This window comes from Pseudopipra pipra, chromosome 16 (genome assembly GCF_036250125.1).
Source record: "Pseudopipra pipra isolate bDixPip1 chromosome 16, bDixPip1.hap1, whole genome shotgun sequence".
In the NCBI taxonomy this organism is placed as follows: Eukaryota; Metazoa; Chordata; class Aves; order Passeriformes; family Pipridae; genus Pseudopipra; species Pseudopipra pipra.
Window position 1 is genome coordinate 3,715,559 of NC_087564.1, and position 20,903 is coordinate 3,736,461.

The 20,903-nt window shown below is 39.5% G+C and overlaps 1 protein-coding gene and 1 long non-coding RNA gene across 21 annotated transcripts in view; one reads left to right on the forward strand and one right to left on the reverse strand.

The window, feature by feature from the left end:
- The window catches only part of RBFOX1 (RNA binding fox-1 homolog 1), a 1,150,020-nt gene that overhangs the window by 395,543 nt on the left and 733,574 nt on the right, over positions 1 to 20,903 (forward strand). The gene's annotated exons all lie outside the window — the stretch shown is intronic.
- Positions 14,697 to 20,035, reverse strand: LOC135422998 (uncharacterized). The gene is made up of 4 exons (XR_010434673.1): positions 19,795 to 20,035; positions 17,636 to 17,812; positions 17,184 to 17,252; positions 14,697 to 15,045 (listed from the first exon to the last, which is right to left on the reverse strand). It is a non-coding gene; the product is annotated as an uncharacterized LOC135422998 (long non-coding RNA).

A 20,903-nucleotide genomic window follows, 5' to 3' on the forward strand; every position in this document is an offset into this window, starting at 1 on the left:
TATATATATATATATAGAACATGCTTTCTGGTCCCTCTGGCCATGTGCTGTGTGTTGTTTTGGCTCTGGTTGCAGATGATTTGAATTTCTCTGAACTGGCCAGAGACTTTTGTTGCCCTCCATCCTCAGTAAAATCAGGAGAGAAAGTGCAGCCCACTGAGCAAAGCTTTTCTCCTTGGTTTCAAACAGGTGAATTTCTGCTTTTTCTCCAGTGATTGCATGGTCTGTTCCCAGTTAATGAGCCAGTTGTACTGTGAGGTGTTTGCTGTTTCCTCCACGGAACCAGTTTCCCTGGTATATATTGTGTTTAGCACAAGAACACAGCTGAGGGGGTTCACCCAACCCAGCAGCTCAGCTCCCACACAGCTGCTTGTCTGCTCTCTGCTGTGGATGGGGAACAGAGTGGAAAGAGCAAAAGCAAGAAAAATGTGAGTTGAATCAAGACAGTTTAATAACAGTAAAACAGAGGGAAAAAAAGCCATTCTGGGATTCTGTGATTCCATGATCTCCTCCTCTGCCTTGCCCTTGCCCTCACAGGTCTCTCCTGCAGCCAACACACCAGCTTCTCTTGGTGGCCTTGGCAGGTGCCCAGCCCTGAGGAGTCAACCAGTTCCACCAGTATGGTTTGGGAAGTAATTAGCAAGTCTTTTAATTGAGATAACTGTTTAGCTCTGAAATCCTCACTAGATTTTCTGTGTGCTTCAAAAGCTTTCTTAATACTTTCTTGTATTTATTTTATTTTTCCCATTTAACCCAAAACTGAAGATGTAATGGGAAGTGGTGAACTCGTGAAGTTGAACCTGTTTTTTTTCTGGTGGTCTATTTTTTTTTTTTTTCATCTAAAGGGCTCAAAATTTTCCTTGTTAACTCCTCTGGCCCCAGCCTCTTTGAAGGTTTAGTTGACAAGGTGGTGATCACTCAACAGTTGGACTCGATGATCTTGGAGGTCTTTTCCAACCTAAATGATTCAGTGATTCTGTAAGACCAAGAAGTGAGGAGGTCAATAAACTAACACAATCCCAGGGAGGCAAGAAGCTGGAATCCTTTACTGGACTTACAATTCCATATTTAAAGGATTTAGGGTTTACATACTCATCTGGGGGCAGAACTATTTATTACAAATTTGTTACAGAATTTATTACAAACAGGGGATTTCAGGAGATGACATAAGGGAAGAACCCAGATTAACAAATCTTGGGGTCTTACATCATGGGGAAAAACCCACTTTATCTTAGGGGACTTTACAAGGGGGAGAAGTAAAACAGAAAAGGTCTTCTGCACAGGTTTGATGAGATCAGGGCATGGTTTCTCTGGGCTTGGACAGGACATTCCAAACCTGTGACATCAATGGATCCTTGTCTGGACTCTGGATGGAGGTTTTTTCCCTGTCTCTGTCAGCCCAAGGCTTTTGTTTAAACCTAGCAGTTTTCTTTTTCTCCTATCCACGTTTTGGAATCCAACACAGAAGTGAGGCACCACATCCCCCAGCAGACATGCCCAGCCAGTGTCCCAGCAATATCCCAGCCCCTTTCTTCCTCTCCCTCCAGTTCTTCCTGCAGAGCCTGGCAGGTTAGGGCATGGAATATTGGAATATCCCTTTGCTCAGGCTGGGGCAGCTGTCCTGGCTGGGTTTCCTGCCTGTGCCTTGCCCACCCTCAGCCTGTTTGCTGGAGGGGCAGCCTGGGCAGTGGAGGAGGCTGTGAGGCTGTGCCAGCACTGCTGGGCAGGAGCCAGGGCACTGTGTGCCCCCAGCACTGCTGCAGCCACACACCCAAACCACAGCAGCACGAGGGCTGCCAGGGAGAAAGGAATTCCAGCCTGCCAGGCTCGGTGCAACAGCTTAGGAAGGGATTTTAAAGAGATTCAATGCTTTTTTTTTTTTTTTGGGGGGATGTGCAATTCATTCTTTAAGTGTGTGGTTTTACCACAGTGGTTTCAGTGTCTGTGAGCTTGGAAACTTCGTCAGAAATTTTGGGAGAAGGCCCTTGCTGAATGGAAGAAACCCAGGGATGCACTGCTGTTTGCTGGCACAGCAAAGCACAGTCCAGCAAAATGAATTTTTCAAAAACTGCTGTCTTCAGTTTTTATGAGTTTAGTGGTTTACACGGGGTGATACCTTCCTTAAGCAAAATCTGTCCATAAAGCCAATGTAAATGTACTAGGAAATCACTGACCTCTTAATTAACCACTTCCATAAAATCTACTATTAACCCTGCTCCAGAGAGTTTTAGTACCTTTTGTCCCATTACACTGAAATGCAATTTAATGAAAACATGGTTTATTTCTCCTGATATTTAATCTTTTTAACTCTTTCTTGGCAGCTATTTTTGTAGATTCACAAGCAGCTCCAGGCTATAGGACTCCTGTGCTTTTACAGCACTCCCTCAACTCTCCCCTGTAGAGATATAGGACATCCTGTATTTCCTGTTGGTAGCAGGATCAGGGCCTTAAGTGTAATTTTTTAATGGGAAAAAAGACCAAATAGTGGGTGCACAATATTGCAGGGGGTGAAGGGGGTAAATTGTTCTGAAGGGTTGCTGATATTCTCTGCATTTCATGATATTCAGTGTTCTCCTGGCAAAGCCTTCCATGGCAGCAAAAAATAAATCACTTGTTGCATTTCATGCCATGAAACACTGGCTGCTGAGATTGGGATTAATTTTAATTTCTTCCTTGCAGTTTGAGGTTTTGCCAGAAGGATGCTTTTGCTGCGCTGAAATAGTCTGTTTAAATTAATGGCAACCTGCTGGATTTCATTGTTTGTCTCAGACTCGTGAGGAATTGAGTTCAGTTTGCAATCATCCTGGTCTTGCTTTCTGTATGTGTTTTCTAAAGTTGTTTGCCTTGCAATTATAATTCTTATTCATCAGTGACCAAGTAGGAGTGCAACAGATCTCACTCCATATTAGAATAACTGAGAGACGGGTTTTTGTCTCCTGGAAATGTGATTGTGAGCAAACTTCCCTCGAAGGAGAAGGAAATTGTGGTGGTATCAGTTCATGCACAGCAGTCCTTGTTTTGAGAAGCCAAAGAGTTTCCTCAGTGCACAGTGATAAGCAAAAGTCTTTGGTGTGGGCAAATAAATTGGGAGGATTTCTGATGCTTGAAAGGTGATCAGTGTCTTGTTCACTTCTTTTTCCTGTTCATGTGTTCTTAGAAAAGCACTCAAAAACCAAGATTTAAGGGATGCAAAACAAATTCTTTTACTTTTGAGCATTTGATTTATACATTTTTTAAATTCATGTTGCTTGAGAGATCAGTTTCCAGAGTTATGAACCATAAAGATGAAGAGGATGACAATTGCCAAGGGTGAATAAGAAACAAAAGACTGTGTTGCTGCTGAAATGAAACAATCATTTCCATGGGAAGTTTCTGTGCAATAGAAAATTGAGATAAATGAATACAAAATCCTTTGTGCTAATGAATTAACTTTCTAGCCTGTACATATTAGTCAGGTTTTTATTACAGTTAAATGGTTCTTAATCTGTCTCTGTGATAGCTCTATGGGACATTTAGAGAGGGACAATGAAGTATGTGAAGGATTTAAGTTTTGTAGTTTGTGTTTTCTAGTTGAGAAGAAATAGATGTACTCTCTGCCCATTTGGTTTCCTGCAGAAGTGTAAGGAAATATCCACATTTTGGGGCAGAAGAGGTAAAATATAGAAAGCAATGATTTGCAGAGGTTTTCAGTGGTGTTTATTTTGTGAAGTGATAATTAAATGGTAGATATTTAAGCTATAAGATGGTCAGAACCTGTATTTGAACTTACTGAAATGTATTCAAGAAAGAAGAGTGATTAGTGGATGCTGAGCTCAGTCACATATCCACTTTGACTTTAGCCTCTTGTATTGATAAATGGCTGGTCCTTATTCTCTGACATTTTTGATGTATTTGTGAAGTTGTCTTAGCAGCTCACACCCAAATATATTTGATTTATAAAAAACCCCCCCATAACTTTTCTTATTTACTACCGAGTTACCTTTTTTTTTTTTTTTTTTTACATCATCACTGCTTTTAATTAGCAATTGTTGTTCCTTTTTCTCTGGGATGGGCACGTGGTTAAAATGTTCCCTTTTGCAAAAGCTTTTACACTGCGAGTGGATGTGGCTGGGAATGTTGAGCTGTGCTGGGAATGTTGAGCTGTGCTCTCAGTGCAGCCTTGCTTAGCAAGAGAGGGGTTTATTTTCTGGGCTTTTGTTCTGGAGGTGCAGGGACTGGTGAGACTTGAAAGCGGTCGGAGAAGGCGAATCCCCAGTTCTTCAAATCCGCCTCCTGTCTCCCAGCAGGCAGCATGGGGTAAGTGCAGGTCTTTTGTAAATGTTTTCTTTTGAGCTTGTACCCAGCAGGAGACAGAAGGTGACATCTCCTGTTGGCAGAGCAGAGGTCACTTCTCAGTAATGAACAGGAACAGAGGGCGAGGATGAGCCAAAAATAACTATTTTCATTGTTACTTGGAGGCAGAACACAGAATGTGGAGAACGTGGTTTTGCTCTAAGTAAGTTTACTCTGTAGAAAATTTGATGCTTTCCAAGTAGTTGCTATGAAGGAAATAATAAATATGGCATCAAACACTGCACAGAGAATTCCTGTGGAATCCTTTTGGAGGGAGGAAGTTTGACAATAAATGGAGAGCAGAGTCGGTGTGTTAATATCTGAATCACTGTTGATACAGCTTCTCTGTGGCAGTACAACAATATCTGTGCTCAGGGTTTTAATTATCTAGACTTGTAGGAGAACTTTTTAAATTGGTTTTAACTTAGATCTCCAGGATACACCTCAATTTCTGTCTGATTGGCACATGGTATTGCACAAAAATGATAGTCCTCAATTCAGTGGGTTGGACGTTTGTGTGTTTGTAGTTTGGAGGTCAGAGGATCTGATCCCCTCAGGCTGTGGACAAAGTCATTTTCCCTAAGTTAGGACACAATAAAAGACCTGGTTGTTCATCTTGTACCTGAATCACTTTTTCTTCATTTCTTCTGGAGCTGTGATTTTGGAAATGTAGCAGAATGAGGAGGTCAGTTTGTTACAGAAGTCAAAAAAGTCTTAGAGCCTTGGGTAGGAGGGTGGAAGGACCACAGAGTGATCCATGAGAACACCAAATACTTGTAATGCAGCCAAGAAGCCTTTTTTAACTGCAGAACTAATGAAGGCAGAGTAGGAATCTGCAGCTGAGGGGAGAGAGGCAATGACCAGGAGAACCTGTGTGGGTGGGATGGTCCTGACACCACAGCACTGCTCAAACCAAAGGGCAGGGCATGGGCAGGGCTGTGCAGAAAACTGAGCTTGTGGATTTTCAGTCCAGGGTCCAGAGTTAAACACCTCTAAAACTGGCTGGAAGGATGGAGTGAGTGCCCCAATGCTGGTCCACAGATTCCTTCAAATGATAGAAGAGTTGCTTTCCACTGCTGTGTGGTGGCAGACTTTGGGAAACATGACATCACACCCAATGTGATTTTAAAAATAGATGACAGAAGTTTGACTCTCTGTGTCTCTCCTGCTGCCGTGTTTTGTACAGTTTGTATCCTGTCATTTAAAGGGCTACAGTGAATAATTTGCAAGGCAATAAACCTTCAAGTTTATTTTAGTTTCACAAAGTGAATTCTTGAAAGGACTTATTTGCATAAGGCATTTTTGGTTGTTTTAAGATAAAACCACAATTAAGCAAGAAATATAACTATCATAGAAAAACAGAGCAAGAGGCCTTTGAGTTGGGAGTGTAGCTATTTGCAGGAGTCGTTCTGGGATACAACATCAAAATGACTTGAGTTTGTGAGAGTTAAATGGCTTTTTCATCCTGAAGATGTATTTGCAATGTAAATGTGTGGGGATCCATGTGAAAGGCAGTGGATCTCAACCAGGAAGCACAGCATTTGCTTGCCCTAGTGTGTCCTTTCTTGCAGGTAGAAGAAGTTTCCAAAAAATTAGCAAGGAGCACTATGGGATCGGGAGCAAAAAGCCTGCCCAAAAGCGTGGCAATCGTACAAAATCCTGAGGGAAAAGAAAATCACTGCCTCTTTTTCTCAGCAGATCTAAACTGCCATGGAAAATTGAACCATAATTTCACATAGTTAAGAAACCTTTCCTGTGTGGTTTGGCTCAGAGTCAGCATTCAGGGTACCCTGCAGCAGCTCATATTTGGGTTACCTCTTAGTCCTCACAGTGGATGGAGGTGATGAGATAATAAGGAAGTAAAGGAGGTAATAATAATAATAATAACTTGGAATAAGACTTTCCCCCTGATTTTTGGGGGATAGATAAATCCCAAGGATTCAGTGATAGCACAGACCATAATTACTATTTCAGTGATTAAGAAATACAGCTGGAGGCTGTGGGATCTTGACAGCATTATAGCAAAAGTGATGTGAAACTTGCAGACTATGCTGGGAGTTGGTGAGTTTAAATTGATAAAGTTATCAAGGCACTGGAACTGAAGTAGTTCAGAACTGGTTTGTGATGAACAGCAAAGCCCCAGGGCTGAGAGAGCTGGCCTGTTTCTGGAGCATATGGACTGGCACAGCTTTTGAAGGCAGAATGTGAAGTTTGCTTTGAAGAAGCTCCCTGAAAATAAGGAAGATATTTTTATTATCTGATCAGCCAGCTTTATGAACATGACTTTTTTTTGGTTTTGTTTTTTTTTTTTTTTTAATCCTAAATTTGGAGTGTGTTGTGTGCACCGTGTGCCATTCCTAGTGAGGAACAGATGAGATTTTGGAAAGGACCCCACAAACAAACCCATCCTGTTCTGCAGTATTTTGTCCCATGACACCTCTCATCCTGATTGTCATTATTTAATAAACATCAGGCTCTCCCCTGCTTAGGAAACACAGCCTGTACTAACACAGGAAGGCTGAAAGTCAAAGAACATGCAGGGCAGCCAAGCTTTCATGTTCACCACCATCTTCTCTCTCCTTTTATGCCCATTGATGCTGTTTCTACCCAGTATTCTGGGTATTTATGTGTATGTCAGCCTGCTTTGTGCATACAGGGATATTAATGCTCCTCTCTGTAGCCCAGGGAAGACAGATTGGAAAAATGAACAGACTGTCTGCATTACAACATGGTGTTCCTGGAGGCCACTGGTTTATTCCTCTGCTTGGAAAGTTTTAAAATACTCTCTTTTACTGAGAGGAATATTATAGAAATATTTTGTCAGCTTTTATCTCCAAGTAAGTCTTATATTAAAAGCAGAAGGTGACACAACAAAGGCTGAGCAAGGAAAAAAAAACCACCTTGATTCATTTAAATACCTGTCTGAAATAAAAAAAATGTAATAATGTTACTATGTTAATGATGTATAATATCAGGAATATCATAAATATAGGTCTGAAAATGATGTTTTGCTGGGGTGAAGAAACAAGTTCACCATTCTGCACTGAGGTGGCAGAAAACTGCTTATCTAGGCAGGACAGTGCAGTTGAATTGCTATTTTGGTCCCTTCAGAAACAGAGTGCAATAGTTTACTGAGGAGATTATACTGCTAATCACCAAAACCACTTGAGCAGCACTAAATGAACCGTGTTAATGTAACTTCAGGCATCCCTGGTGTCTGGAAACCTGTCTAGAAATCTTCTGCTTTCTCCTATAAATCATTGTGATAGAAAGTAATAAATAAATAAATAAATAATAGTTGAGTGACCTTTACTTTGGGAAGCAGAAGCTTCATCCTGCAATTTGGAAACCATTTTGCTGTATTTGACAGGACTGACCTCAAGTGTGCAAGAACAGTTTGTATTTTTTACTGTCCTGCAAGTTCTCTTAATTAATCTGTGGCTTATGATAAATCATAGTCGTTGCATGTATGATGGAGAACATGCAGGGATGAACTTTATTCCAGCCTCACAGTTTCCAAATCTGTGACCCAAAACGTAGGGAAGACTTGTATTTTGCAGTTTATGAGATAATCAAAATGTATTAAATGTTAATTGAGCAGGTTTTAAAATAAATGGAGTAATAGTTTATCTGTGCTTTGGAAGGGAGTGGGTAGGAAAAGACAACACACCAGTCAAATTGTTACTTGCAGTGAAGATTTGCCATCATAAACTAAAACTTTAATATCTGCTTTATGATGCCGTGATGATTATAAACTTCTTTTGAGCCTTCTTGGTGTAAAACTTCTTTGGCTTTGTTTGTCACACTGTTGTAGATCTTGCTTCGTCTTCCTAAAACTTGCTTTGCCATCAGAGAAGTTTATTCTTAGCCAGTTTATCCTTAGCTGGTGCCCCTGGGAACAGTGTTTGTTCCCAGGTAAATCCTGGGCACAATCCCAGATTTAAATCCTGTCTGAAGTTTAGTGTTCAAATGGTCTCTTGCACTTTTGTTTTGGCTTGGCATTTTTTCATATCCTTTGTCTTTGTTCCTGGTTAACTACATTCTCTTTTGTGATCTGTAAGCATTTGACTGAAATGGATAGTGCTTCAGGTGAAATTTTATTTTACTTGAGTATTCAGATGAAAAGGTAACTGATGTTTATGTATCTTTACTGGACAAGGAATAAAGCTACTTACATTGAGTATTTCTCATTTTAGCTTCCTTTACTCACACAATAATGAATTCATCATGAATATCAGGCAAGTATCTTATTTCATTCTGCACAATCAATACTTATTTTAAAATGTTTCTTTTCCTGCAACTGCAGGGAGATCAATTGCTATTCCTTTGAATGTTCATGTGTCTTTGTTAGTGTGTTTGAGAGCACAGATGGGATCAACACCACCAGTATAAGAAGCCTTCTCATCTGAAGTTATTTCCTTAAAGTACGTGAGGCCTTGGAAAAACTAAAGACTTGTTCCACAGAGCATTTGTGCATTGAAGTGCAGGAATCCTTTCAGAATTCAAACTATCATTAACTAAGGAACTAAAAGCAGCTGATTTTGCACGTCAGCAGCATGAGTCACTTCATCAGTGAGAACTTGTTGGGAATTCCTTTTATTAATAATGCATCTTTTAAGTCAGCTGGTTTCACCCAGCATGAGTTGTTTAATCAGTTGTGCATCTGAAAGCAATGCTGGCAGTGGGAAGATCCTGAGCTGCCATTCTGCCAAGTGTTCTTCCTGTGATTTCAATACCATGAGGAACATCAGGATTAACTTTTACCAGCTGGATAATTTATCTCTTCTTAGTGATGCCTTTTTTCTCTTTTTTTTGTTGTTCAGTTTTACCATTATTAATGCTAGTATTAAGAAATCCCAAAGAAAAGCACTTGGAGGGGTTTGCCACTGTTGGTGCTGGTGTTCCCAGCTCTGACCACGTCTTGCCCTGCTCCTTAGGGTCTGTTGGGAGGTTTTGATACAGCCTGTAAGAATTCCTGTTTTCCAGTGTCTGTGGGAATTCACTGGGCATGGTGCAGAATCAGAACCCTCCATTCATGCCATGTGTTGCCCCTGGAACTCACAGGTTTTTATCTTTCCTGAATTGCTGTGTTTTGCTCTTCCCAAAATTGTGCCCCGTTGGTACCTGCTGGACCAGTGTCCCCAGTTTTCCCAGCCAGTTCCCTGAGGTGGTGTCTTGGAGAGGATTCCCACTGTCAGTGGGTTTGCAGTTAATGAGTTGTGTTTGCATACTGGGGAGCTTTTCATTCCCACTGAGGGCTCCCAAGTGTTCACTGAATCCATCACTAAACCACTGGGAATAGCAGAGAAGATGAAAGGCAATAGTCCAACACTGTTGGCCCCTCTCATCAGAGACAGCTCTGTGTCTGCACAGGAGCAATTACACTCACTGCAGCCTTGTTTCTTTGCAGTGTGCATAGAGAGCTTCAAAGTTCCTTTAATTTATTGGATTTTATTTATGCTTGTCCTTTGTCTTAGCAATATCAAGGCTCTTGATTTATCTAAGCTTCTCTTTCCTGTGTTCTTTCAAGTATCAAGTGTGAGATTTCCCAACTGTTGCTCTGCCTGAACTTACACGAATTTCCAGATTTTCACATTTTCTTTATAAATGTGTACAGATGATTCTGTATATTGGGAAATGAGAACTATTATTCTTTGTAAGTCACTGTGGGTGTTCTTACATTTATTTTTTTTTCTTGTAAGCAACTTATAGAATTGTATAGGTCTGCATACGGATTGGAACTGTTTTGACCTATTTACTGCCTGCCCTGTCAGTCTGCCTCTAATGTTTTAAGGACAACCTATTGTTAATTATTCTTCCATAAGAAAGCTTTTTAAAAATGCATTTTCTGCAAGGATATTTGTTACATTACTCTGCAGAATAGCCCCTGATGTTGGATTTGTACAGAGCTCACTAAGTTGACTCAAGGAAACTTCATTAAATTTAAGTCTATCTATAAATGGTATCTCTGGATTTAGGGTAATCTATCTTTTATCTCTAATGTTACAACATTCCTATGGGTACTTTCTCCTTTGAGCTAGGATCTGATAAGGCTAATTGCAAACTGTGACAGTTATACATGTAATGGTTAATTTAATGGTTTTGTCTATTTGTTCGAGAATTAAGTTGTCAAAAAGAAAAGGAAACAACATGTTAATATAAGCATTTATATAAAGTAAGGGAAGCCATTTTATAATTACTTTATGGAATAACTGTGACAAAGTCCTCCCACTTTGTCTTGGAGACTGCAAGGACTGGAAAGCCTTAAGCAGCCCAAGGAGGATGTTTCCCTTTGTCCCCAAGTAAGGACATCTCTTAGGAGTTATTGTGACAAATGACTTTGGAGCATTCAGTTAATACATCTGTTTTGTAATCCTGTGGCCAGGAAGAAACATTCCCTTCCTTGTGGAGACTGTATTTCTCCCCTCACTCTCAAGCTGTATTTAGTTTTCAAAACTGCTGCTTTGGTCTCAGACCTGAAGAGAATATTGTGGGGCAATTTTTTATTTTTTTTTTTCATGTGTGCCAGTGAGTTTAAACCCCCCAGTTACCTACCTGGAAATCTGGCTCAGTCCATATCCTATATAAATATTGAATTCCTTAAGTTCTGTATATGCAGGAAGATGAACTGTCTGACTCAGTAATGATGCACAATTTGACATGGAAATTCTTGTGGAGTTCTGGGATATGTTTCTATAATGGGTAGGTCATAAAAAACATATAGGTTTGATACCAAATCTTCACTTTAGGTCCTGTAGGAGTAGGCTTTGCTCAAGGTATTGCCCAAGATGCATCATATTACCAGGAAAATCATGATCCAAACATGTTGTCAATTATAAACTCTAAAAAAATAGGAACAAAACCCACCAAAAAACCCACCAAAACCACAATGAACATAAAAATTCCGAGCCTCTGATTAGCAAGTGGAAATAATGAAGAGTAATCTTATAATGAAGCTCTATCTGTAACTTATCTCTTTGTCAGCAGTGCACATTAATTTCTTTCCATGGTTTTGCAGATAAGTTGCTTGTCTTGCTAAACAATCTGCTTTCATGCAGAAACTCGTGTCTCTTTTCTGCTGAGTAAGTCTTGGTTGTCATTGAAGATGCTCAGAAAGATTGTTAATAAAACCACTGGATTCTGTAGTACAATAGGCTGGAGAGGGACTATATAAATGGGATTTCTCAATGATAAAACAGGTTTTTATAAATTAACTTAGCTTCAACAAAATTATTCTTAGTAGTGAATGAGAAATGCCTCTTTTGTGTATTACATGCAATTATTTTTGCAATAAAATTCCCTTTTCTGTTCCACTAAAGTAGCTACTGCCTTATCCCAACTTTGCTGTTCTGTCAGGGAAGCAATTTGTTATGTTCTAAAAATAGACACATCCAGTTTTTAAAAATACTCCTCTAAACAGGAGTGAGGGCCAATCTTTCCAGTAATTTGTAACTAATTTGAATTTTATGGGCAGGGAAAACTTATCTAGAAAATTTTATTTGTCATTTGATAGTGGAGTGGCAATTTCAGTGTTTTATGGCATCAGATAATTCTCATTGTAAACTGCTGCAGTTTATTAAATCTCTGCTCTGTGCAGCTCAGTAGATGGTGAACAAGAGAACCAGTACAAAGGTTTTCCATGTGTCTTAATTCTTTTGACAAATCTGAGTTCTGACAATTCTGTATCCCTCAGTAGAGCATTGTTTTCAGTACATGAAGTCCAGGAAAGGGGATGGATTCTTATGTCGGGGGAAAGTGAGATATTCTGTGTTTAACAGGCCCATAAATGGATTGTATTTGTGTTGATATTTCCCCCTCCCCCCCATCAGCCCAAGATTTTTATTTTGGGGAAAATTCTTATTGTTTTTATTAATATTATATTAATTTTTATTTTAATGTTGCTGAATTTTGGGAAGTGATAATAATCTGAAAAAATATTTTTTTCTCTGCCTCTGATAAGTCAGACTTTGAAACAAAGTTGTCCTGTAATTTCGGGATAAAAGATGCAGATTTCAGGGATTAAAGTGAACATCAACACAAGACTATTGTATGACTTAAAAAAAAGAAGGGGGAACTTTTGTCTGAAAGAGCTCAAGATTCTTCTTTCAGTAATTTCAGTACTGTGAGTTTCTACTGAGAACAATTGTAGTGTATTTAATTATTAGTTTAATATTAGATGCAGAATTACAAATTAACAAACAGAACTTCTTCAGGATGATAGATTTCCTATTTCCAGTAGCATATTCATATATCTATATATCTTTATATATATGTACATATATCTCGACATTTGTGTGTTTAGCCAGTGTTAAGCATTTCCTTTGTAGAAGTTCAACACAATAAGAAACACGAACTTGCAAACATTGTCTTAGGGGAGAGTTCAGAGAATCTAAAAATATACAAAAAACATCTTTTAAAACTGCAAATGTGGATCATTCTGTAGCCTCTTGAAACTTTTTGAGATATTCCCTATGACCAAACCTGTTAGTTTAATATTTGTTCCTCAGTATCCTGAACTATTAAACAATAATTCTGAAAGTTCTGAATATGTCAAGAAATCTATGAGGTAAAGAGGAGGATAATTCACTGTGATGAGCCACAAAACTGGTGGCATTAAAAAAAAAAAACCTAAATACAAATAAAACCCAATATAAATACATTTGAAAGAGATTATTTTCTTTATATATATATATAAACATATGTATATTTATAAAAGAGAAAGAGATTCTATAGATCGAGATTATTTTCTTAATCACAAGAGCAGGACGTTTTCTTCTATGTAAAAAAGGGGAGATGAGAAAGAAAATTACTATGAATATAAAGAATTATAGCACATTTATGTCATGGTCTTTGAATTGGCATGAAGTCCTGCTTTGGATATTTTGAAGACAAACTGCCTTTATTTTATTGAACTTCTTAAAAAATGTGGAAACCCAGATACTATTTCAGCTTTGTGGAATAATCATTCTTAATCATTTGCTTAGCAAAACAATTTATTAAGCAATGAAGGATAACGAACCATAAAGTTTTAATTTGCCTTTTTTAATTGAGTTGTTAATTAGGACCCCTCCACAGTTGGCAACTCCCAACTTGCTTTTTGTTGCCTCCGTATCCGAGACACTTTAAGGAACCTAATCTGTCTTAGTTATTCCAAAAAGACACTTCCATGAATCAAATCTATAGGTGATTATGTTCTAACTGTGCTGGGGCTTCTGTGAGTGCATATTAATTATGTCAGTGGTTAATGATCAGGCAAGAAATATGGGAATGCCAGCAGTGATTGTTTTGCAGAAACAGATGAAATACCCTGTGCTCTCTGGAATTTTAAATCCTTCCCCCTCACTTGTCCTGTGAGAGCATCAGCACAGGTTTTGTTGGACATTTGTGATGTGAGACTGTTGTTTGAGATTTTGAAGTATCTTTTTCATCTGGCTGAAAACTTTGGGAGTGAATTTTATTTTACTGCCATTTTAAATTGTAAATTTTACTCCTAATTAAGAATTGAAGCCGAGAGCTCCCAATTCCTGCTCTGGTGAGCCCCATGGAGCTCAAAGCCCAGGTTATTGGATCCTGCAAGCTGGGGGATTGGGTGGAAATGCCAGCACAAGGGTGAAATACTTGAATTGCCTGTAAAATGTGTAGCATTCCTCTTGACTGCTCTCAAAGAGAGTTGATCCACTAAGAAACAAATTGGGATTTCCACTTTCTGTATTCTGAGTTTCTTTACTCAGCACAGACTCTGCCTTTTCTGTCTTGCAGCCACAGATGAGTTTCCTGGAGGAATGGCTGGAGTACACTGTGCTGTCCTAATATAGTTATTTAAAATTGTAGAGGTTATTTTATTTAAAGAGTATTAAGCAGCAATTTGCAGCATCTGAAATGGATTAAAGTGCCTTATGGTCTGTTCAGAATAACCATGTGCTTAAATATCAAGCAAAAAAGGAACAAAGGTGCATCTGTAAATGGTGGCATAACCAGGAACTAGTAAAGTTGAAATAGTCATGGATATATAGTGTAGGGAGCATGGATATATAGTGTAGGGAAGCAATAGTTTCTGACTCTTGTCCCAAGGGAAAATTTCAGCTGGAATTTTTATGCACCAATTTTTTTCTTTACCCAAAGCCAGCTCTTTATGGGGGGAAAAAACACAGGAGAAGGAATTCTCTTCAGTCCCTCAGCCTCCAAAGACCTTTTACTCCTATCCAAACTTCCAAAAAGGCAGCAGCAGATGATGAATTTACGACATCAGGTTATGCTGCCTAAGGGAACATATGCCAGGCACGAATGGATAAGACAGGCTGGTGAATTATGACAGACAAACTGATTTATACACCAGATCTCAACTTGTTTTAATTGAAGGCATCCCTTCCTATCACTCAGATGCCACTCACCCCAGATGGGCCTGGTGCAGGAAGATGTAGGGTTTCAACTGTGAAATTATAAAGCTCATAACTCTGTAGGGAGTTTTGGTTCACAGACAGTAGATGTGTGCAGTGTGGAGAAGATACTTGGATGCTGTTGGGTTCTTAAAAGCTTCAGTGCCTGACCATGGTAGTGGTTTTGGTAGAACTTGGTTTTAAGCATGTAAAAAATAGGCTGAACTCCCTCTCCATTTGAACAGTGCCAGCTGCTCAGTGTTGTATTTTTAGATAGTTAATATGGGGAAGGTGGATGCTGAGGACATGCTGACTCACAGATCAGATTCTTTAAATCCTAGAAACAAATGGAAGAAAATTCTAGGAAACAAGTTTGCTTTCTTCATTTTGATATAAACAGAAACATAGACCTTGACATGCTTCCATTTGAAAGGTAGAAGTCTTAAAATTCACAGGAATGTATTGCTGCTAGTGGTGAGTGATCAGAGCATTAACTGAGTCCCTGAGATGCTTTGTTGTAAAGAGATTAATCTGCTCAGTGAGCTTCATCTCCTTATTTTGGCATGTCCTAACTATTTGCATTTCCTTGATAAATTTGAATACTCCAAGTCCAGTCTCTCACTTGTCCCTCCCCCCCCCCCAAGAGAAATCTCTACACAACTGTAACAAGCAGTATTTTGCCTTAAAATGTTGTTATTCCATGAAAACAACTAAAGTGATGGTCCTTGTGAACAACTGGAAAGCTTGTCTGCTGTTGGTTGTTGCTGTAAAAGGGCAGCTGAAGGTACAAGGCCCTGGTTCAGAACCAAATGGTGTGTGTGGATTTTTCCTGACAGGTTTCTGTGGGTTCCTTCCTCTCTGTCCTCTGGCCAGTAGTGGGGAGCTGGGAGAGAAGAGAGGCTGAGGCAGCAGCCTCGGTGAGGATCTGTGCCAGGTGACCAGCTGAGCAGGTACAGAGTGAGGGGGGGTTGGTGCCACAAGGGCATCACAGCCCAAACCCCACTCCCTGGTGTTACAGAAGCTTTCAGCTGCTGCTCCTGTGCCCCAGTGTGCCTGTGAGCTGTTGGCCTCTGAGATTTCATCAGCCCAGCAGGAGTTCAGGTGGAAGGATAACACAACTAAACCCCCCAAACGCGTTGGAAAGGCTGGCATGTTCTCTGTCGTGGTTTGTTGTTATGGACATGTCTGGAGTGACACCCCTAGCCAGTTTTATGGGATAATTTTAGGGAAGTGTCCTAAACCTCTTTCCTACAAGACTTCCCAGCTCCTTGAAGTTTACACTCCCTCAAGCAGGTTTAGTGGCATGAGTGTTCTCTGCAAGGAACTGGAGGCAGCCCTAGTAAAGGAGTTTTGGAATCAATCCTAATGAAATATGTGTTACAGGAGTTTCTTTAGTATTCATAAATCTGTTACAAAACATGATTTAGAAATGCAAAATTTGATTAAAATGTTCATGTTGCTTTAGCCATGAGGGAAGCATTCACAATACTGAGGCAATGTAAATCAAATCTCCTTCCTGGCTTCTCTTGGATTTTTTTTCCTTGCTAGTCCTGTTTCCCTTTCATGGAAGGGAATTTGGTTGGGCTTTTTGTTCTGAAAGTATAATGGACCATCTTGGGTTAGTGCTTGTACCTGCCATGAATGTAGGGGTAGGCTTTATAGCTCTTTCTCGAGAATCTTTTAGCAGCAAGTAACCCAGGAAGACTATTAAAAGCATAATGAAAACCTCATTGGGTTTCCTCTCAGTTTTCTGAGCTGTAAGTGGCTCTAATTTGCACAAGATTGGAACAGCATTGAGGAATTACAGTAACCAGGCGAAACACTCACTGGGTTTGCAATTTTCTGATAGCATCCCTTGTAATTTCTTGTAATGCATTTGTTGCTAAGTACAATGACAAATGTCAGGGCTCATTGTACGAGTTTTACGCACATCAGCACTAGGCTGGGAGGTGGAATGTCAGCTGCTGTCTTGGGAAAAGCTGGTGGAACTGCTGGATGCTTCCCATCCTGAGTATTGTTAGAGAGAGAATAGTGCTTTGTAGGTGGGGGAGGAGTAGAGAAAATAATTGCTTTCCAGATATGTTTGATTACTTTCAGGTTGTGGTTTTTTTTTTTATTATTATTCTGTAGAAATTCCACCAACAAAAAGTAACCCTGGGAGGCTGTAACTACCTGCCTAGAAGGTGAGGGTAACCCAGATTCTTGTTAATAAATCCCTTGGGGTGGATTAGAGTGAAACAACACTGAATGATCAGTGTTTGTAAATATATATATATATATATATATATATATATATATATATATATGTAGGGTTTATTTTAGAACAGTTTGGTTTCAGAGGAAAGCAGGTATGGAGCCGTTTTGGTTGTTGTCATCTATAGCAATACAGCATTATTAAAGCATAAAAATAACACAAGAAAATGTATAAGGAAAAGAAAGAAAGCATAAAAGTAGAAAGATATCTATAGTCACCACCTGCTGGATCCAGAGATGAAGCTGAGTAGTTGCAGCTCTGATGTCTGCTGGTGAGTGATGGTCACAGTCCTGTCAAAGTGATGCTCTTGAGCCAGTGGGAGTGGGGGATGTCCCCAAAACCCAAAGATTTCATGAGTTATATACACTCAAGAACAATGTTTAAGCCATTAACTGTCTCAGTCTCTGACAGGGGCCCATTAAACGTTTAGTTTGACATCAGCAAATAAATTCTGGCTCTCCACTGGGTCTGTCCCACAATAAACTGCAGAGTTGTGAATTATTTTGATGAACAGTGAAGTGCAACAACAGGCTGCAATAGCAACCTGTAATAATGTGGGTTTGGATAAATACAAATGAGTGATTCAGTGAAAAGACAACCCAAATACGGTTTAGTAAATGCTGGAAAAAGTGATTACGTACAAGGCAGTTTGTTTGCAGTAAAGAAAACCAACCTTGCTGCTGATCTCTGTAACTCTCCTGCAACACACTTTGCCTCTTTGTATGAAGCTGAGGAAGGTTACTGTGCCTGAACCAAGATTTATGAACAGGGATAATTGCTTGAAGCTGATTTTTCTCTGCTCTTGCAGTTGTGTTGCTTGGATGGGCACAAATATATTGATTTTTAGTAGCTGGGAAAAAAAAATGAAAAGAAAAAATATTTTCTGTTCTTTTTTGTAAACCTGTAATAACTTCAGAGTGATGTGTTTAAAGACTGGGCAAAGAGAGAAGTCTCAATTAAAGCCATGTTTAGTAGATTCCATCTGATTTTGGTAGCTAACACTTGTTCTGAAGTGTCTAAAAAAATACTTTCTGTCAATATTTCCTTGTCTAAGTAGCAACAATATTCGGAGACCCTGAACTTGTCCCACTGCAGAAGTTACTGAAAATAACTTCTTTCACTTTTCTTGCACATGTTGCCTCCCAATTTCTGTCTTCCCTTCATAAGAACCATATGAAGATGAGTAATTAATATAATTAATAGATTAGTTTTGATTTTGATTGACAGTTGAGTTGCCTGAATGTGGCATAATTCCTGTGTGAGATGTAGCACAGTTGGTTGCAGTTGACATATCATATATGAAATATTAAATGTGAGAAACTAATTCCACCTGTTAAATAGAAAAGCAAGCAGTATTACCCTTTCCTCAGTTAAAGTCTGACTACAGAACTACAGAAAATGCTGGGTTTGTACTTAGAATAAATGAGGTATTATTCATCATTGCAAAGAAATAAATTCCATGAGAAAAAAGAATGGCATTTTCATGTGACCTTTAGAAACGTGTCAGATCTCACTCTCCAGCATTCTTGCTACTCGAAGAAAAAAACCTTATCTTAGTGATTCTTCTCCAAAGTATTGATTAAAAATGTAAGTGCACTGCAATACTGTCTGGTCAGAATTTATTTCTGATGTATTCTGTAGAGAATTTGCTTAGTATGGTGGGTTAGAATGTCTAGTTTCTGTTAGACCTGTTCATACAGCTAGAGAGCATTAATTTTGAATTTAATGAAAAAAGAGTTTAATTTTCAGCTACCTCTACAATTCAATCATTTACCTAATAATTTACATGAGTTTTTTAGGGGTTTGGTTGGGTTTTTTTAATGGTAAGAACTAGAAGGATTTTTTTTTTCTGATACCTTTCTTCCAGGAAAGCTCTATTTTGGATTATTTTGCTTGTGAGCAAAATGCTCCTCTAACAATGATTTCATTTTTCTGTACAGGAGAATGAATGTAACTTCTGAACTAGACAGGTGGCACGTATTGCATTTCAAATTTTTATTCTCTTTAAACCCACTTAAACTATTCTAAAAATTTGCAATACATTGTGTGCATCATGCAAATGTAGGTTGTAGAAATTCATGTATAACGTGGTGATGCTTCTGGATTGTTTTTAGACTGAAAAGCATAGTACAGAAAGGAGCATGGAACAAGTTTAGAAGTCACATTGTGGATTTTGCAAGGCATGCTGAAGCACGTCCTGAGTTGAGAAATGTTCATTTTAACCACAGTTGTTCTCTTTTAACCTCTGAAGCACATTGAAATAGATCTTCATCAGTCAGGGGCCCTCTGCAGAATTGTGCCTATTTTTTCAGTACAAGGACAAAGCAAAAAGTATGTGTTAATGTAATTATTAGGCACATCTAAAAAGAATCCTTGGGAAAAAAAGTGTCTTTTAATTTTCCAGCTAATAGCAAAAAATTGAAGCTGTCATCAACTTGCTGGAAGGAAAACAAAAATTGAAACAAAGCCTTTTATGTTGTCATCATGTATAGAGCTCACTAGCTGGTAAAATTATTAGCTGCTTCAGCTGATTCTTGGTGAAACAATGCTCATCTTAATCAGATGTGATGTCAGTAGGGCAGGCATGTGTCTTGAGTGACATTTGCAATGAGTTGACTTTAAATTGAAAATGAAAATGCAGAGGAGTTACTGATTTTTTTTCAGTTTAACCACACTCAGTGCGAAGGTGCAATTAAACGGAAAAAAAGTGGCTAATTTGGTAAGGCAGTGCTCCAAAGGATGAGTTGCAGGTCACAGGACGACAATTTAGGTTTCAGAGCAGTTCTGTGCTGTTGGTAGCAGTGCCTGGGGCCATAACAGGACTGGACACACCTGCAGGGTTTGGCCTCTGAAGATCCTGTGTTGATGTTGATGGTGCTTTTGGCTCCAACACAGAGATCAGTGCCCTGCCAGCCGGTCCCTGCAGGGGCACATGTCCCAGGGGCACATGTCACAGCCCAGGAGCTCCTCGTGTTCTCAGAACAATCTGGGGAGGAGCCCCAGCCCTGAGCCCTGGTGTGCTCGGGCACAGCAGCCACTGCACCACCTCCCACCGCCCTCCCGGCGGGTTTTGTCCAAGGAAAAGTTGGATGAGCCAAGGACTGTGTACGTGTTGATGGCTGTGGTGCTTCCAAGGGTGCTCACTCTGGCACTGCTGGTGTGGATGGAGGTGATTTTTCATTCCCTGCTGCTCTGCTCTGCAGCTGACTGAGCACAAAGGCAGATTTCGTGTGAGGACCGTGCGGGCAGGAGCGATGCCAGGGCAGGGAACAGGGGACATGAATAAACAGAGGGGAGGTTGGTGATAGATGGTTCCCACCTCAATCAGACTGTAAAGTAGTTGTGCAAGTTGGGGATGGGAGAAAACCTGCTGAGTGATGACAAACTGTCTCCTTGGCAGCTTCCTTAGGTCAGAGCTGCTTCAAGGAAAGCTCCCCTGCTTTGTTTACCTGGCATATGCAGGGTTTATTTATTAGCACTGAACCATGCTTTAGCTGACCTTACTGCAGACAACTGATCCAGAAATGAAATGCCTTTTCCCTCCTTCTCTAGGGTTGCCTCATGTTATACATTCCTTGGGGCTCCTTTTTTTTTTTTCAATGTATGAAAAAATAAAGTGCAAGCTGCTGTTAACTGTAACTTTGATACATGATCCATGGTATTGCGGAGTTTAAGTATTATTTTTAAAAAATAATTTGATGTATCAAACTCAATTTCATAGAGTTTAATAGTGTAATCAGTTTTCTAGTAATTTTTTTTCTTGCTCAGTGGTTCACATCCTATGAAATTTTTTTATTAAACCACACCGAGGGTCACCAAGTAGAGAATCTAAAGGACCCCAGATACCTCTTCAGCAGAATCAGCTCGCTTCAAATTGGCTGCTGGCCATAATTTTACTATGCAGATGGTTGCATGGACCACTAGATTTTTTTTTTTTTTTT